Genomic DNA, 18,139 nt, shown 5'->3' with positions numbered 1-18,139 from the left:
TCAATAGGTTGAGCTATTCACACAGTTTAGCACATTCAATAACGCATAGTTCAGAGAAGTTTACGATAGAACACAAATGTAAATGTAATGTGAAGAGGGAGTTATGTCACTCCTCAGAAGTGTAAGAAAGGACGGGCGGGGACAGGGGGTGGGAGGAGAGGTTAATGTGGGGAGCCCCTACAGCCGGTGCGCGGTTGTAGTGCATTCGCATGTCACCCTGGGAGACATTTTTAAATCGATACCTTTCTGCCGCCGCCCTTTGCAGCCAACCAGGGCAAACATGTGCAACGGCTAAATTGACGGTAATTAAGAGCCCGTTTAGGGACGTAATAGGATTTGTCTGGCCGGCCCCTGGTCCTCTGGGCTGCTTCTACGTGCGGCTCAGCACTGTTGGGAATATGGTCTGCCACACAGTGGACTGCAGCCTTCCACTGCTGTATCCTGAAGGATCATTGACTTTGCAGAACTACCTCAGGTGAAGTTTTGGCACTGGTGTTTAAAAATAATTTATGTAGCCGAAAAACAGATGGTGCTCTGTTGTCCAGTGCAAAGATGTTCTGTATAGTTAACGCCAGACAAACGGCCAGATTGGATCTGTAGTAGAGTCTTGGGACAAACGGTCAAAACGGGGATTAAAGAGCGTTCCACTCTAGTGCCTAGAACACACTTCATAATTCTTGAAAGCTGCTTTTGCTGCCAGTAGATCTGACCCATGAGGAGTGGAGCAAAATGTAACAAGGGAAGTCTTTTGGAACCTTACGCAGATTTTTGAAATCTGGGGTCACCAGATCATTTCAGAGACATATGAGTTCCGATACGGTTATAAAACCCTGACCATAACTCCGTCTATTTATGATGAGCCATCTTGCTATTTAATTATACTTATGTTGCTTCCATTGTTTCTAGTGGGTGGGTGTTTGCAAACGGATTAAACGCCATAACTCAATAAAATCCGTATCTTCATCTTCTGTTTGGCATGTCATTTTGGCTTGGCACTTGCTGCTTCGGCAGATGCCAAAAAAGAAAAAAAAATGCACAAAATGTCTGCTCATATGAATGGAGGACTTCAAAGCATTTCAGCTTTCAAATTAAAATGTGAGTAGTAAATTCTCAGTAATTATAAGTGTGGTGTGAATTTTATGCGAGGTCTAATGTGCATCACCACGTGGGTGTTGCAGATGTGGTTGAGGTGAACTTCCCCTCTTAACTGTAAATTGCTTTGAGATTTTGGAATGCGCAGTATAAATGCAGTCTATTATTTATTTATTTTTATTCTAATTATAATTATAGTGATAATCATTATTCTCGTAATCTATACTGGAATTTTCCATTTAAGCTGCTGCAGCTACTGCTCTAGAAAATTGAGCAGCTGACACAGGTGGATTGCAGGTGTCAAATCGCCTGTGGGGGACGCTAAGCTAATTGAAGCCCACAAGAGCAATCTTCATAGTCAGGCTTGTCATTCTGTAATGTTTTAGGGTGTTACATCTTGGCAGTTTGAGTAGCAAGTATCAAGGCATCATAACTCCTAGCAGGTAGAATAGCTAAATTAGGACTAAATTAGGCATCGGTGCACAGTTTTCTCTCATTTATATATGAGGACCCTGTAGGGAGGCCAGCAAGATGGAGGCTAATTAGAGCTCAGTTATCCTAGTGTTGGAGGACTCCTCCGTTTACCTTCCGCTCTTTGTTAGCTCTCCAGGAGTTTGTGTGCTTAGAAGCTCTGAGGGGAAAGGATAGCAGAAAGCATTCTGCCTTTTTTGTGTTTTTACTGTCCCAGTTTTTCTTTATGTCTCCTTCTTGGAAGTGCCGGTTTGCGCCTCTCAAATTACTGTGAAGCTTCCCTCGCCCGAACACCAGGAGCTCTGCAGCTGAAGCATGTGCACTCCTCCAGTGCACTCACCTGTCAGGCACTGACAGGCCAGACTCTGGTGCAGGAGAGAGCTGGCAGTGATTGGTGGAGAGGAGGTGATCACACTGATGTCGTTCACTGCCAGGCGTGTCATTGGGCGGAACTAATGCAGCGGTAACCGAAGGTAGCCATGACAAATTAAGTCTCCCCTACCCCTGGCAGGGCGAAGATGAGGTCTGCTGAGGTTGTAACCCAAATTGAGGCTTTAAAGACCGGGTTAATGAAAATAATCATGTTTTTTTCATCTTTGTCTTATGCATAACGCATGAAGGAAAACAAATAATATGATATTAAGGTGAATTCAATTAAGATTTGATTTAATTAGTTTATTTTAATTTGAGTGTTTTCTTTCTTTTCTTTTTTATTATCCTGAAAGCAACTAATTTCTTCTTATCCTGCCCATTACTTGAGGGTTAGGTGTCGGACATTTGGAGGCCATGTTTATTGAGCAGGCTAATTTACATGATAATCAGTGCAAATATTTAGTGGGCTGCAAATCAGAAGTGACCATCAATACAGAACAGATGCCAAATGGCATGTTTCACCTCTAGATCTCCTATTTAGAGATTAAGCACTTAACAACCAAAGGCAATATTTTTTCATTTTCCTTTAAAGTAAATTTCATGATGGTTAATGGTCTCATTAAATGCAAGTTGCAAGGCCTTTAAATTGTGACTATAGGGCCCAAGCTAATGCTCACGGTAAGCATCTTAAATGGCTTAGCCGAATGGGAGTCTTCTTTGGGATGTTTTTATTACGAAGCGTGTGAAACCTGCCAGCATGTTATATACTAGTTTGTGTTTCTCATCTCATTACAGTTATTGTCACCAAATAAATGATATATGGTAAACAAGGGATGTTATAAGGAAAAATTGATTGAAGGTATGGTTTGTTCTTTATTCGTCAGTAAAATGTAGGTGGGACCATTCATGTGTGTCTAATTAGACTGAGCAGATTTCAACTACTTCATTTATTTATTTTGTTTGGCAAGTAAAAATTATATGTGTTTTCTAAGTAGATATTCAGATTCAACTTGCACACATACTTATCTTTGATGTTAGGAGGCGATTCCTTGTAAATTTGCTCAGGAAAAGCATACACTAACAAGTTGGCAGTTTTTTTTTTTTTACCTGAAAAATCTTTGAAAAGAATGATCATGTTTATAATAAAACAATGGTAAGTAAAACATTGTGTGTTAGGTAGCACATATTTCAGATTGTTTTCAGTAGGCCTCTTTGTAACAGTACCCTGTTGAATAAGAGGTGGCTCCCCACTGAGTTAAAAACACACTGCTAATGTATTGATTAGCAACACATATTTCTATCTTACCAATGTAATGAGAGCACATTCATCTTGCTCTTCCCATAGAAGGTTTGCTGGTATAAACGAGGGACAAATCGATCGATCGGTTTACAACGAAGCTGAAAATCATCTCAGAAAAGACTTTCATTCCCCCTACTTTACATTCTGAATGCATAAATGGCTGATACGGACATCAAATTAGTGTGAGATGAGCTTTAATTATGTAAAATCAATGACATCTGAATCCAGTGACTTGACAGGTGATAATAATGGTCAACAGTTGTCCTTTGCTTTGGTAGCTGCATCAGCAGCAGGTGCCGGTTCAAAGACACAAGAGACAGAGGTGGCGGAGGCTGGGCGTGTGTGTGTGTGTGCAGTAAGTGGCTCTGCTCCACACCATTGAGAAGAGTTTTGGCCACACGTGTACTGAACTATGTCCGCTAAAATGTGACGGGGGTCAAGGTTGCAGAAGCGATGGGATGGGAGGGGCCATTCAAGTTGGGGGGGGACGGCTTGACACATAATTGGAGGGACACGCAGACCTCTGTTAAAAATAAGTTAGTCCGCTGTAACATATTAGTGAGCAGAAAGGGTGGAGGAGCCATAGATGCATCTGTTATGTTGCAGTTATGTTAAGTATTCCCTTCACTAACCTTCAAACTGGGTCCTAGTTTTGGATATATTTTTTCTTGTGGTAATTCATCAATTGAAAGCACACTATTTAGGCCCTGGTTAAACAGATGAGGTCGAATTTACAGAAAAACGTTATTTGTTAACTTCAAAGTCATTAATAGCTGATATATTTAGCTGAAATATTGTTGGAGTTGAACAACGACAATATGATGTAAATTTACATAATTAGAAATATAAATATACCTCATTTACTATTCTACATGAAATAGACAATGCAACATTTCCTCATGGGCTACACTAGATATTCCATCTTTTTTGTAAGTATGCTTAAAGTATGCTTAAATCAAAGGCACTGAGTGCACTTACCTTACTATTCAGCAGTGCACCCTTAGTTACTCTTCTCTGAATTTGCTTGAATGTGGTGTGTTCTCTTGACTTAAACTGATTTTGTGGGTACCTCAAGTTTGAATAGACCCTGTGGAGGAATTGGCACGGCATTGTTACAGTTTTATGTTGTGCTGCATTGGGCCACGTTTATCCTCTTTGTAAAGTATTTTGTTTTTTATTTACCTGCAGAAGTGCTTCCATGGCCTTGTGAGTAAGCACACCTATACTGGGGAAATGTAGGGGTCCAGTCCAGCCTCGCACCAAAGACATTAAAAGTGTGAGCACCCCTTGGGTCTTTTCCCGGTGCTCAGCATAAAAAGAGGTGTGCTGGCTGCGATTGCCCTGTAATAAGCTGGTGCCTTGCCTAGGGTATTGTAAACAGGCCACTTTATTTCAGTTTGTTAGCGAGGGATGAGCTCTGATCCTATGGGCCGCCCCGCCCGCGGTGCACGTGTTTCACCCATATGAAACAGGCCTGAGGGGCCTGGTGGTCTTCTAGTGACCCCTCTGCTCAGATCTGGTTCCGCTGTAGGGCCTGGTCTGGCGGGATTCAGCCTGACCCTCGCTAGCTAGCGGAACTAATCCCGTCCGGGGGGGGCTTCTCCTTGGCTCCACGTGGGGCTCCGGGTCCCTGCAAAGAGCTTGTGTTTTCAGGCGCAAAAGTGCTGGCCTGCGAGCGGCGGGAGGAGCAACGAAATGGGCCGCTAAAGAAAACCTGGCGGAATTCTAGTAAATTCTATTGTAATTCTATTCTCGTCCCTCTGTCAGAGCGGTCGTTCCGTGGATGACGCGTGCGTGCTTTTTTGCGATGGGCGCATGACAGACCGGGCCACTTCAGGCAATCGCAGCTCGGTCAGCCGCAGGTCAGCGAGCAGGAAACGTTCAAAGGGCTCTTTGATGCTGGCAGCAATGGAGGAGGAGCAAAGAGACCTGCTATGCCTCTTTAGCCACTGTCAGCTTCCTGCTTTCTGCTAAAGCAAGAGAAACGGTCAGGAGCACAAGCCGCAGCTTAAACTATAGGCATGCACAGCTGAGGTCAACTTGTCAATCAGCCCAGGTGTTGCTAGTTGCCTTTGTGGAGCCTTTTTACAGGCCCTGCCTACCATGCCCTGGGAGGAAGAGGCTTTCGTGAATAGAGTTGTTGGGTCTGGGATGAGTCTGGAGGTCTTTGGTTCAGTTTTGATCCAGTTCTAGTTTTTCTTTGTTTCTTTTCCTTATGCGAACTGTTCATTCTGAGGAGAAAAAAGGGGGGAAATTAAACCTCCATTGGCCAATTCAGCCATTTCCCTGCTTTCTCCCCTCTCTGAATGTCAGCCACACCTGTTACTGGGTCACAGGCTGTTCCCAGAAAGCTGTCGCGCGGTGGTTTGCTTTACTCACTGCACCCTGGCTGAGCCTGTCCAGGTGAGGAAGACCTCAATGGTGATATGAGTAGCCTTCGGCGATGCGCACGTGCCTGGGAGCGGATTACATGGCTGAGCAATGTCAGAGAACAAATACCCTCTTCACTCAGACCTGATGTGGAGGCTATGTAGCAGTTTGCTACAAAGGCGCGATGGAGAAATGCAGGTTATGTGGGACAAGGTAATCAACTCTTCGAGCCTCTTGAAATAACCGCTCTGCTCTTTTCCAGTCAGGCAGACGGACTCAGAAGTAGGCCAGGGTACTGAGGGACACTGGCTTTCCTTCAGTCTCAAACACCGGGATCTCAGGGTCTGTTTTGTTTGTGAGGAAGCAGGAAGGCCTCCTTTGAATGCTTTTTTGCAAAACATCAGTGTTCAAAGAATGTAGGGGGTGGTGGGGGGCATGAAAGAATTTATTATTCACTGTAATTTTCATGTAATCCGGCACTATCTGTCAGAACCATGTTTATGCTCGGAAAACCGGGGGTAGGATTTTCACTTCTTTAAATATTTGCTTTATGCATTCTCTTAATATGCATTACAATACAAATTTGCAATCAACTAAAGTGTTTTACTACAGCATTAACATAGAGAACATTTTCTCAGAAGGCTACAGAATTACATTTTATTCGATTTGACTTTCCCTAGATGTTCCTTTTACTCAAAGGCAAACTAACATTGCTATGTTGAATTGTCGGAGTTGATTGCTTTGGGGTTGTTTATAAGCTCCAGAGAGAATTGCTTTGACAGTACTCAAAGGGACACAGAATGCAAAACTTCTTTCAGCCAAAGTTTCTGAATCTGTTTCTCTTTCTCCCTTTGACAGGAAGGAAAACTAGCGAGCGTTCTCCTGACCCGAGCCCCAGTAGAATGCGCAGCCGATGTAAGTACGAGCTGTCTCTCCTTTCGTAATGGCTGGCTGGGAGAAATGTGAAGGAGCCGGTGGGGATACTAGAGCACTGCACAAATAAGTGACTGGTCCGAGATGACCTTGTTTTAAATGTAGGGCACTCTCAGGCGCTCTCCATTAACGGGAAAGGCCCGGGGCTGAGAGGGAGGAACTCCTTTGTATCTTTCGCTTTTTGTGTGATGCTGCTATCGGACAGGAACTGCAGATTTCGAATGCTCATGCTAACGTGCTACGGGAGAGCGAGCCTGAGTTCAATCCCCCAGACGGTTGTCACGTGCTGACTCGAGTCGTGTTTTTGTGTGATAAGAAGTGAAAAATGAAAAATTTTGACACTTCACCAAACCCCCAGCCACGCTTGAAAGGAATTATGGCGGCCATGTTTTAGGTAAATTTGACAAGAAAGGTTGGGTTTGATGCAAACTGCCGGTTTTATGGTTAATTGCATCACAGTGCACTGTAATGGTCTGTTTCAAAACTTTTATTCACTTCATAAAAGCCTCAGAGACACAAATCTAGATTAAGCTCATTTGTGTGATTGGCATGCAGAGGGTACAGGGTAGGGATATTTGTTAGCTACTGTTTGGCTTTCATTATCCTGTCTGAACGGGTCTAAAAAATAAATATGATGGTCAAAATGGAGGATCTGTTTCCTTTCCATGGCAATAATTTATCCTTTCCTGCTAACATGAAGAAAACTGGAAATACGCTCCTGAAAGGCATTATAATAAACAGGAATTGCCATGACCTCAAAAAATGAATATATATTGTATATAATCCAGTTCATTGGATGAGTGCTCATCAACATTCCTATGGGATGTATAGGATTTAGGCTAGCTGGGCCCAGACAGGCGATATGATGGACCTCTGTCACTGTGCTGCGCTGGTTCTACTCTCCAGAACGAAATGTATCGAAACATCTCAATTACGTGACATCCTGGGCTTTAGCCTTTAATCATTCTGACACCCTTTTCCCCTTGGTGACACTCGGAATTAACTACCTCTGTGTGTAATTACGCACTCTTTATTCACATTGCACAGTGGCTTTGTTTGATATGGTGCGCTCTCCAAACATATCAGTGCCTGTTCCACAGCCCAAGCCTGGACCCCTAACCCGTGATTAATTGCATTATGGGAAGACAGTTGCTTCCACCTTAGCCACACTGTGCATGCACTTCTGCTTCCTTTCTGCAAGAACTGCTGCATATGTCTGACAGAATTCATTATGAAGTTTATAATGCGCGTGTCAGCTGCGGGGATGATTGAGCCTCTGTAGCTGTGCCTCAGCTGTAGGAAAATATGTGGCAGACTAACATTAGTCATCCTATTCTACGTCCATGTCATGCTACCCTTTCAAATGATACCTTCTCAGGAGTTCCACAGCAGTGTCCATCAGCGGATTTGACATTCTCACACTGGATAAGTGTGGTCTCTAATTGCAATTTTGGAGAATTATACAGCATTCTTCCAGAAGCATATTTCTGTCTCTTTTTTAAGAGCTCTCACCAAAAGCCACCATCTTCGCTACTGCGGGGATTTCTACTGTATTGTTCCAAGATGAGGATAAGAGACAGACATGTATGAGCCAACATCCCATGATTACTCAAAACAATATATTTTATTTTTGAAAGTATATTTCCTACATTTTATAATCTTCTGCTGCTCTTCCGCTGTGTCTTTGTTTCACTCTTGCTGAACCATTAAAAACAGTGGGGGGCAGGGGGGGGGGGCGGGGTGGCAAATCAAGAATAATGTAAGTCCTTTCATGGTACATATTTTATCGTCTTGCATTCAAAGAGCATAAATTGACAGAAAGCACTTGTTTTGAGGAGCTGAGATAAATCCTTGTACACGTCTGGCCTTTCCGCTGCTTTTCTCTGTCATAAAATGAAAGGACCAGACCAGTGTTAAAGAGGAGCATTAATCACCAGAACGTTACAGTGTAGAGGTTTATGCAGCTCACAAAAGGAGGACACTGTGCTTATGAGATTGAATTTCACTTTCACTTTCACTCAAGTCTTTCAATACAGCATGTTTGACTGACTCAGGGTAATGCTAGCAGATATTAAGTTCACCCTGACTAAAAATGATTCCTGTGCCTCGGCTTTAACGAGACTCAGTTATGTTAGAATTATGCAGCTGAGTAGATGATGAAAGGCTTCTTTGATTAAAATTCAATCTATTCCCTTCAACAGAGTGATGAGACACAACATACTGTAGGCTAGGACCGCTGTATATCGACATTTCTTAGCAAAGACCTTTCAAAGGTGCATTCTGTTTGCTGGTTTCGTTGTGTGCCTGTGTGGCAGGAAGGATGGAACTGCAGTGTTCTGTGATCCACTGTTGAAGTTTCTGCTTTCACCAATTAGGTTTTTAGGTCTGTTAGGAGGTAGTCAGGAAGGGCTTTTTGCAGGTTGTCTTTGTTGATTCATCTGGGAACATTAAATCAGAAGTGCTGCGTTCCTTCAAGATCCTTGAAAGTCCTAAAATTTAGAAAACAAACTATAAATAAATCTCTGTCAAGGGCTTAACTGAAGAGTTTCTTTTCTTTTAAATTGGGTCTTCAGAAACTAATACTGGAACATTCTACTCTGTTCTAAATCATTGGTGTTTGCATGAAGGTTGAAAGAGCTGATAACACAGCGAGGCCATTTTTGTTTTCCCCATCATATAGAATGCAAAATATTACAACTGCCCAGATAATGGGGCCTTAGACCGAGATAGCAAGCGACTTCGGACCAGATCAGTGCTGGCTGTGCTGACTTCGGGCCAGAATCAGCCCAGGTCCGGCCCGGAGTCGCTTGCTATCTGGGGAAGCACTTGAGAAGTCATTGAATTTATGACAGGTTAGTACCGAAAAAACCGCTCATTTATCTACTGTGGTGGTGGGGGGTGGAGGAAAGGCGGTGAGGAATTGGATGCAACCCCCCGGACTCAGCAAAACAGCAGTTAAATTAAGCCACCCGCGGGCTGGCTGAGGAAACAGGAAGCGCGAGCTTGGCCAGCACCGATCAGGATGTGTCACACACTGCGGTCCCCTCCCGGCCCTTTATGACATCAGCAAAGCTGCTGACACAGATCAGTGTGCCGTTCATTCGAGTTCAAGACACACACACACACACACACTGCTGCACTGACCTTATTCTTATCATTAAGAAGCTCTTTCTCTCCTTCTCTCTCTCTCTCTCGCTCTCTCTCGCTCTCTCTTTCTCTTTCTCATATCTCAGTTGGCACCACTCCCCCTTACCCCACACCCGTACACACGCACATACACACACACACACACCAGTCACAGGCAGTGCCCAACAGCCAGTGGCTAGCCTCATCTACCTTTGCCTGAAAGGGCCCCCCCCCCCACTGATCCACCCACACACCCTGCCTCCCCAGTACATCTCCAACAACTGCAACCAAAATAAATAAAAGAGAATTCATCCCTTAACGCCCGACACTCAGCAGATCATATTTCCTACAAAGATGAATTGAGAAAAATGAATTTCTACTTTTTTCTGGAGTGCCCGTCCTGTGTTGTTACGTCAGGTAGGGACAGGGAGGCTGAAAGAGACATTCCCTCAGCGTTTGAATATTACTTCACCCTCATAGGCAACCTGCATACCTACTGTACTGTGCTGATGTCACTAGACAACTATGACCAGCTACGGTTTTGTCACTAGATGAGTATGACCAGCCTCAGCTGTGTCACTAGACAACTATGACCAGCTTCGGCTGTGTCATTAGACAACTATGACCAGCCTTGTCTGTGTCAGTAGACAACTATGACCAGCCTCAGCTGTGTCGCTAGACAACTATGACCAGCCTCGGCTGTGCCGCTAGTCAACTATGACCAGCCTCGGCTCTGTCACTAGACATCTATGACTAGCCTCGGCTGTGCCGCTAGACAACTATGACCAGCCTCGGCTGTGTCCCTAGACGACTATGACCATCATCGGCTGTGTCACTAGATGACTATGACCAGCCTCGGCTGTGCCATTAGACAACTATGATCAGACTCGGCTGTGTCACTAGACAACTATGACCAGCCTCGGCTGTGCCGCTAGACGACTGTGATCAGCCATGACTGTGCCGCTAAACAACTAAGACCAGCCTTGACTGTGCCCCTAGATGTCTATGATCAGCCTTGGTTGTGCCACTAAATGAATATGACTTGGCCTCTCTTCTGTGGTTTTGCGTGGCCTTTATTGCATAAAATCAGCACAGACCTACAGGCGGGTTTACCAGAAGTGTGCATGCGCTTCAGCTGTGGTGGCCCTGGTGTGTGGGTGTCACAGCATTAATCTGAGCAGGACAATAAGTGACTCCAAATTGGCCAGGCTAAAAGCGGAAGGGGGGTGTTATAAAACTCATAAAGGCCGCAGAATAAAAGCTTTGAAAGTAATTTAGAGCTGTTATGATCTTACTCCGGTTTTTTGGAGAACAAGAAACAAGCTTGCAAATCCCTGGAGATTCAGCAGCAATGTTTAAGCACAGTGTACTGCCCTCTCTCTGTTTCGCTGCGGTCACATGTTATGCCCATGTCTATGTAGGGCAATGCAGAGGCAGTAAATATGCGACAGGAAGCCATTAATTATTTATTTACCTGTGCAGGTACTTTTTCTGCAAGGCCACTTGTACATCTTTACATTGGTTCAGCAGGATCTTTGAAAGAAGAAGTTGCAGTTGTGAGCCTTTAAAATGGCAGCCTGCCATCGAGCCTGCAGGGCTGATTTTTCCGGTTGCTTCTCCCCGCGGTGCCACTGCGCATCTGTATGCGCATGCTTGAGGTCATAGCTGCAGGGCCGCTCGGACAACTCTGTCACGTGACTAGCTTGGGGGGAGGAGTCGGGTGCGGGACATCTGGTGTGTACACGTTTCTGCATTCTCTCCCTGATAAAGGGACAATTAGTTAGCGATTAGCAATTCTTGCCATTTATAGCGGGGACAAGGGGCTACGGTGAACGGAAAGGCTATCGACTGCTTTTGCTACTGCCTGCTTTGGGGGTCAAGCATCTGTCTGACCTTTATGTGGAGTCCGGATAATGACATTGTAGGTAGCAGGTCTTCCGTGGAGTGCCACGCGGCACAGAGACACCATGGGCATCTACCGAAATGCAAACAGCCTTTCGACCCCGCCCTGGCCCTCATTGGATTGGCCCTTTGGTTTCAAGTATGGTTGTATGGCTCAGAAGTAAACTTGGAGGTGCTTTCTTTAAATTCTAAAGCAGAGGATGCCTCCAGAGTATCTGATTTGGCCCTCAGTGGACTGCTGGATCGCCCCCATAGGAGTCCTTTCGCTTGGAGAGAAAACTGGGATAATGCTCTGCATTATAGCCCCTTGAATACTTGCAGAGAAAAGTTTGCACTAAAACAACGACCATTACCAGAGATTTGATTTGAGCGTGACTTGAAATGAACAATGAAAAAAAAAGATATGCTCTTTACGCATTTAGTCTTAACAGGCTCAAAGGACCTACTTCTCGCAATATTGTGTGATTAAGACATAATTGTGAGTCGTAAGTTCTCCGGTTCCCGTGTCTGTGCATTCATTACAGCAAAAACGTCAGTTGCATCGAGGCTCTTCAGCTGCTATGGTGATACGACGTAATCCCACTTCACAGTGAGTGGACATTGCACATGTGCAGTAATATTATCAGCGAAGTCAAAATGGCGCAAGGATAGGGGGCTCAACAAACGATGCAAAGATGGCGTATAGGTTGTCTCTTTTTATGAAGTGATATTGTCAATAGTAATATTTCAATGACATTTTCTTGTATGTACATACTGTTTCGTTGTCACATATTTGGAACAGTGCATTTAAGGCAGGGGTAGGACTTGGAAGTAGAACAAGATAGAATAAGAATTAGGCTTAAGTAAAGAGAGTTAGTTAGGTTGGTGCTTATGCAGGCAAATTGCAGTGTAACTACAGATCTATTTGGGGCTTTGGTAAAGTGGGACAGGGAGAAGATGCTTGGGCTTGTGGGTAGCCCGAGGGATACACCAGAGCAGCGGCCCTTGAGGTACATTTACGGCCCGTCTGTTGTGTTTGCTCGATCCGATACCATCAGCGACAAAGTGGAAGTGCCGGCATGCCGGGGATATGTCCGTTCCTCTCGTCAACTCAAGCAGGAGACGCAGTGGAAAAAAAAGAGGCTCAGTCTAGACGGGCTCCCCGTTGCCATGGAAAAGCGCCTTCCCCATTGACAGAGGAGCCGCCAGGGGCTTTATTCCCGTCGCCAGAGATCGAGCGACTGACCCACTTTTCGGGGATGGCTTCGGTCGAAGTACGTCACGGCGCTTCTGCCCCCACCTCGCCGCATTTCGCGCCCCCCTCGCCCCCCCCCGGGCGAAAGACGAGAAGGGCAGAAGATCGCTCTTTTACCCCCGGCTGGTCAGACGGCGACCCTTCCGTCCTCCTGATTGCCATTTCACGGCCGCGGTCCGAGAAAGAGCAAAAAACGTAAGGGGTCCACTGCGGCACGTCCTGAAAAAGCTTCTCAGACACAGCATCCATCCCGAGAATCTTCCCGCGGACTAAGAAAAGCCTGGTGTCGGTTTCGCTCCCGTTGGAGTCTGAGCGCGCCCTTAGTTATTTATTCATTGTGCAGGCTGGCTTTTCCTGGCCCGCAGTCTCTGTGTACCTTCAGTGCAGCTTCCTACATGGTTTTTAGCGGTGCCGATGCAATATTTATTGGAGGTTTATGACCTGAATCAGGTCTGAAGCCTACTCCTGCTGCCGGCAGCCGGTGGAGCGGCTTTGGTGTTCAGAGCTGAGAGGCTGCTGTGTTCAGTCGTGTGGCTTTAGTGTTCAATGGAGGCATTTGGCTGAGGTGGCCCGAACGGCACGCTAAGAGCGAAGAGAAGTGACGAGCGGGGATCACAGAGCCGGTCGCACCCGCCCGAAAGAGGGGCGAGCCCGCTCAGCCGCGGACTGAGAGAGAGAGAGAGAGAGAGAGAGAGTCCGCTCAGCATTCTGGGATAGGAACCCGGGTCCTGTAGCTCTGTTAAATACCCGGTACCCACAGGCCAGGCCCCCCAGCCCAGCCGAGAGAGCCCCGAAACGGCGCAAGACCCCTCGACGGGAGACCGGCAGGCGCTAGCGCAGCCCACGGCCCTGGGGTAAAGGTCACTGAAGGATGCACTCCCCCTGAAGGCCACTTTTCTGCCGCACTTTCCAGCAGATCAATTAAACCTATCTTTGCTACTCTGTTACTGCAGCAATGGTGGTAAACTGCGCAGCAATGGTTCTGGGATCACCAGCGTGATAACCGCAGCACGTCAATTTAAGGGGCACGTTCTGGAACGGGGGTTGTTTTATATTGTACACCGTGTGTATTGTAACATGTGCTCCCCTCTTCTGTGTGTTGCTTATCCCTGCTTGTTATTACATTATTATGACACAATGTATTTGCCTACCTGATGCCCATTTTCAGTGAGACCGGTGCAGTTTGCCCCTTTTTTTACGTGTTGTGGCCACTGAACCACACCCAGGTCTCCCACTCTGCAGCACAGTGACATCATCTCGTCACCACAAGACTGGGCCTTGTGGCAAGGTTAAATAGAGAGGTCCTGCTGCAGCAATCTGCCGGGCCATCCTGCCTGACCACCCTGCCTGACCGCATGACCTCTCTCTCTCTCTGTTATTGGTTTAACAGCTGGATACTGTTACATTACATTACAGGCATTTAGCAGACACACTTATCCAGAGCAACTTACACAACTTTTTACATAGCATTTACATTGCATCCATGTATACTGCTGGATATATACTGATATATACTGAAATGCAGGTTAATTACCTTTCTCAAGGGTACAGCGGCAGCGATCCACCCGCGAATCAAACCTGTGATGTTTATGTTACTAGATTAGCTCCTTACCCATCATACTACACGTTACTGAAGCTCAGCACTACAGCTGTGATTCAACTGGTTTGAACTAGGATTCAAACTGATCACTGAAGACAACTCTATGTGTTTGAATTTACGGCAATGAATATGGGAGCTAGTTAAGGAGCCCCTCTACAGACACTGTCCTGAACTCAATTTAGGGACACAAAGTAAACAGAAAAGGGCCCGTCCCTGCACAGCCGTCACAGAGCTTTATAACAGCTTTCAGGAGGCAGGTGCAGATTGTTTATGGCAACCAGATGGTCGGGTTCTGTCCTCTCTGCTTTCTCGCTCCAAGAGGTCCCCGATTTGTGTCAGCAGTTTCTGATGCAGTTTCCGTTTTATGAATATTCATCGAGTGGTGTGACCAACGACATGACACCCATTGCCAGAAGTATTTTCCTTGGTCCTGCCTCTTGATTATTATTTATAAGATTTATGAGATGCTTATAAATGCAGCTCAGTTTGAGGCCTATTCTGAGCTGAAGTGCTGACTGTGTTCAGAGGATTCTGAACCGGGCAACTGGATCTGTACAGTTCGGGTCTTGAAAAGTGGCCTTTCAGGATACTCACTGACTTGACAGTTAACCTTTATAATGCTGTCCTGACCTTTCTCCGTGTGTGAAACCAACTTAGGTGCCGTTCTGGAGAAAAGCTGTTGTTATTTTTGACAGAACATTTTCTTTCGCGGTGTAATATTCCGATACCTGCTCGGCCCAATGAGTTGTTACGGGGTAACGTATAAATGTCGGGGCTGACAGTCTCCTTCCCGTTCCAAAAACATGAAGATGAAAGCCCTCGCTGAAAGTATAAGCCATCGCAGTACAGCAGCTTGTCACAGCCGTGAAACAGGAACGCTGTTTGTTAGTCGCTATACAGCTCTAGCTGTGACATGATGTGCGAGTAGCGGTCCAGACCGGCAGACAATGAACAGCCAATCAATCACTGTCTGAGCGAGTGCTGCTACACACAATGCTAAGTGCAAGTTGATTGATTGGTTTGTTCAGTGTGCGTCTGTTTGCAGCGATATCCACATATTCTGTGTCATACCACATAGCTCCATATAGCTGACAATCAAAACGAATTGCGTTTCTCTATCAGCGCGTGGAGGATGCCCATCTGTGTGGCTTTTTTTTGAGTCAATTGTCGAGCAAATCGTGTCCTCCTCCATTTTGATTGTGCACACCGGTCCTTATAACACTATTATATTAACATTATATATTTAATATTGTTGTTGGCAGGTCTGTTTTGAACACAAGCCCATGCCTGTAATTGAACAGAAGAGCGAACGGAGGGTGATTACTGGGGGAGCAGTGACGAGTGATCTGCACGCGCGTTAGTTACAGACCCGGCGGCCCAAATGTCACGCTCATTACGGTGGTGTTCGCTTTACGGCCTCGGTCCAGACGCCGAACGTCATCTCCCCTCCTTCCTGTCGCAGTCAGTGCGGCTGCTGCAGGCTCGCTCTGAAAGGCAGCAGCGTTGAAACAACGCCCAAACAACATCCAGCGCTATCCTGCCAAAATCCCCCCCCCCCCCCCCCCCCCCCGAAAAACCAGTGCTCTGTGTTGGCTTTGTGTCTTTTCCAGAAGTGACAATTGCACTCAGTCATTCTGTTTTTTCTGTGTCCATAAATTCCATATTGGTCAGACAAATCTGAAATAAATGCCCTGCAGGTTTTCAGTGTAAATTGCAGGCATTGTTCTTAGACATACTGTATCAAATCATTAAATCAAGCTCAGCTGTTGAGGTTGTCCTTGTTCCATTCCGTTTAAAGCAATTCTTTGAGGGTAAAGGGATCAAGGATCGATTGGTCCTTCTGACGGGCTATCTGTGCTGACCACAATGAAAAGCTCTCTGGCGGGCTTTTGGGCACATCTATCACGTGGATATTGAGAGCGTTCTCAAATGCAGATTATAATGATTGATGTGGCTCTCCCTGATTGGAGATTTTAATGATGCTATTAGCATCAGTCTGGCTTCTCTACAATGGGTTTATTTAAGTACTTTTTTGCTGAACATGGAATAAATCTCTTTTTCCATTCTGGAAATATTGAATTATAGGTGCACAAAAAGTGCTAGCTTTCGATTCAAGACTATTCGTAATCCTCTTTGAATCGCAAAGAATTAGACAGCAACTTTTTGAAGCAAAGATGGAAAGTGTGTCACACATTTTTTTTAAAAGCTAGTTTTTTAGGGCAGGGAAAGTTCTCTCCCCCCCCCCCCCCCCCCCCCCCCCCCCCCGTCTCCAGTACTGAGGTTCCTCTCTTTCAGTGGTTTTTCTCTCTTTTTTTGCTAGTCTTCAGAGATTGGCTAATACAGGGAGCCCATCCATCACAGAGGGAAGGGAAGTTGTAAATTTATCGCGGAGAAAATAGGGCAGCGCGTAGCCGTGGCGGCGGCGTGGACTGTAATTAGGACAAGGTTAGCGTGAGCCGCGCGGCCTCGACGCTCGCCGTGAGGCTCTCAGTCCCACGATCCTCTGCTCCGACACCCCCGCTTCCTCTCGCTCACACTCGCTGTCATGTTTAATGTTCAGACGGTCGCCATTAATTTCCCTTGTTATCCGGGCCCTGCCCAGACATGTTTGCGGATAATAAGAAATAAGAACGCATTAAAAATAAACTGTAGAGGCAGGGACTAGGCACACCAGGAGCCGGTGCTTCCCCTGGGAGAATGAAGAGCAAGTCTCGTTGTTTTCACACCTGACCATCTTTGTCATGCTGCTTTGTTATAATGCAGTCACTATAGCAATCCACGGAACATAGTAGGTTTTGCAATATGAAAAATGTAAATATGTATTCAGGGCTTGTCAGAGGCAGTGTTATTATTTATTTCTTTGTTTTGTTTTTCTTTCTCCTCTTGATGGCATACAGAAATTCAGACATAAAGAGGGTAACAAGAAAACCTTGCGAAAGCAGCCTTTTTCTGATTACCTCTCTTGTAGGTGTGAAAGGTCTGTGAGCGATGCTGACTTGCTTTCAGCTCGGTTTGATTCCCAGAATCCTCTCTTTCTACATCGCATGCTTTTCACAATGCAGTTGCCATTTCTGTAATGACCTACATTCTTATTCCCAACACTGATCTCCCTTTATCATTGCATTATGTTTATCTAGTGGACGCTCTTATCCAGAGCGGCTTACAACATAGTGCAGACCCTAAGGATGAAGACCAGCTAAGATACAAAATGGACTCAATCACAATCAAACAAAGTGTTGTTTTCTAAAATACAATATTGCAATAAACATATTGATGCACTTAAACACAACACTGAAGGAGGAATGTTAATAGTAATAGTAATAGTAATAGTAAAAGAGATGTAAGATTAATTCCAAAGAGCTCTTGCAGTAAAGAAGTGCAGAAGATTAGAGAGTAATTAATAGCAAGTGCTTGGAGAGAGGTGGGATGGGCAGGTGCAGTCTGAAGAGGTGGGGTTTCAGTCTGTGGCAGAAGATGGCTGACGACTCGGACATCCTGACTGCAGTCGGCGACATGCTGCAAAAGGAAAACGCGTCCCTCCCTTCCACTCGCACTCTCAGAATCCAGCTGTGCTCCAGCGGTGTCTGGCGCGAGCGCGCCCTCCTTTCACACCGTCCCGTTTCCAGCCCTCCGAGCGGGTGCCTCGCTGTCCTGTCAGGGCACGCCACGGCAAAAGCAACGTACTGACACTCATACACACTTGCCGTATGGACCATGGTCATCCTAGAGCACGACTTTC

General features: G+C 45.7%; 1 protein-coding gene across 4 annotated transcripts in view; it reads left to right on the top strand.

Moving 5' to 3' along the window:
• Nucleotides 1–18,139, top strand: part of dlgap4b (discs, large (Drosophila) homolog-associated protein 4b) — a 166,809-nt gene that overhangs the window by 100,188 nt on the left and 48,482 nt on the right. For all 4 annotated transcript variants that reach the window (XM_035388401.1, XM_035388402.1, XM_035388400.1 and 1 more), the window contains exon 3: nt 6,464–6,520. The gene's annotated coding sequence lies outside the window, so the exon portion shown is untranslated. The remainder of the gene's footprint in view (nt 1–6,463; nt 6,521–18,139) is intronic.

The sequence above is a fragment of the Anguilla anguilla genome, chromosome 13 (genome assembly GCF_013347855.1).
Source record: "Anguilla anguilla isolate fAngAng1 chromosome 13, fAngAng1.pri, whole genome shotgun sequence".
Taxonomy (NCBI): domain Eukaryota; kingdom Metazoa; phylum Chordata; class Actinopteri; order Anguilliformes; family Anguillidae; genus Anguilla; species Anguilla anguilla.
This window is presented reverse-complemented; position numbering and strand designations above follow the sequence as displayed.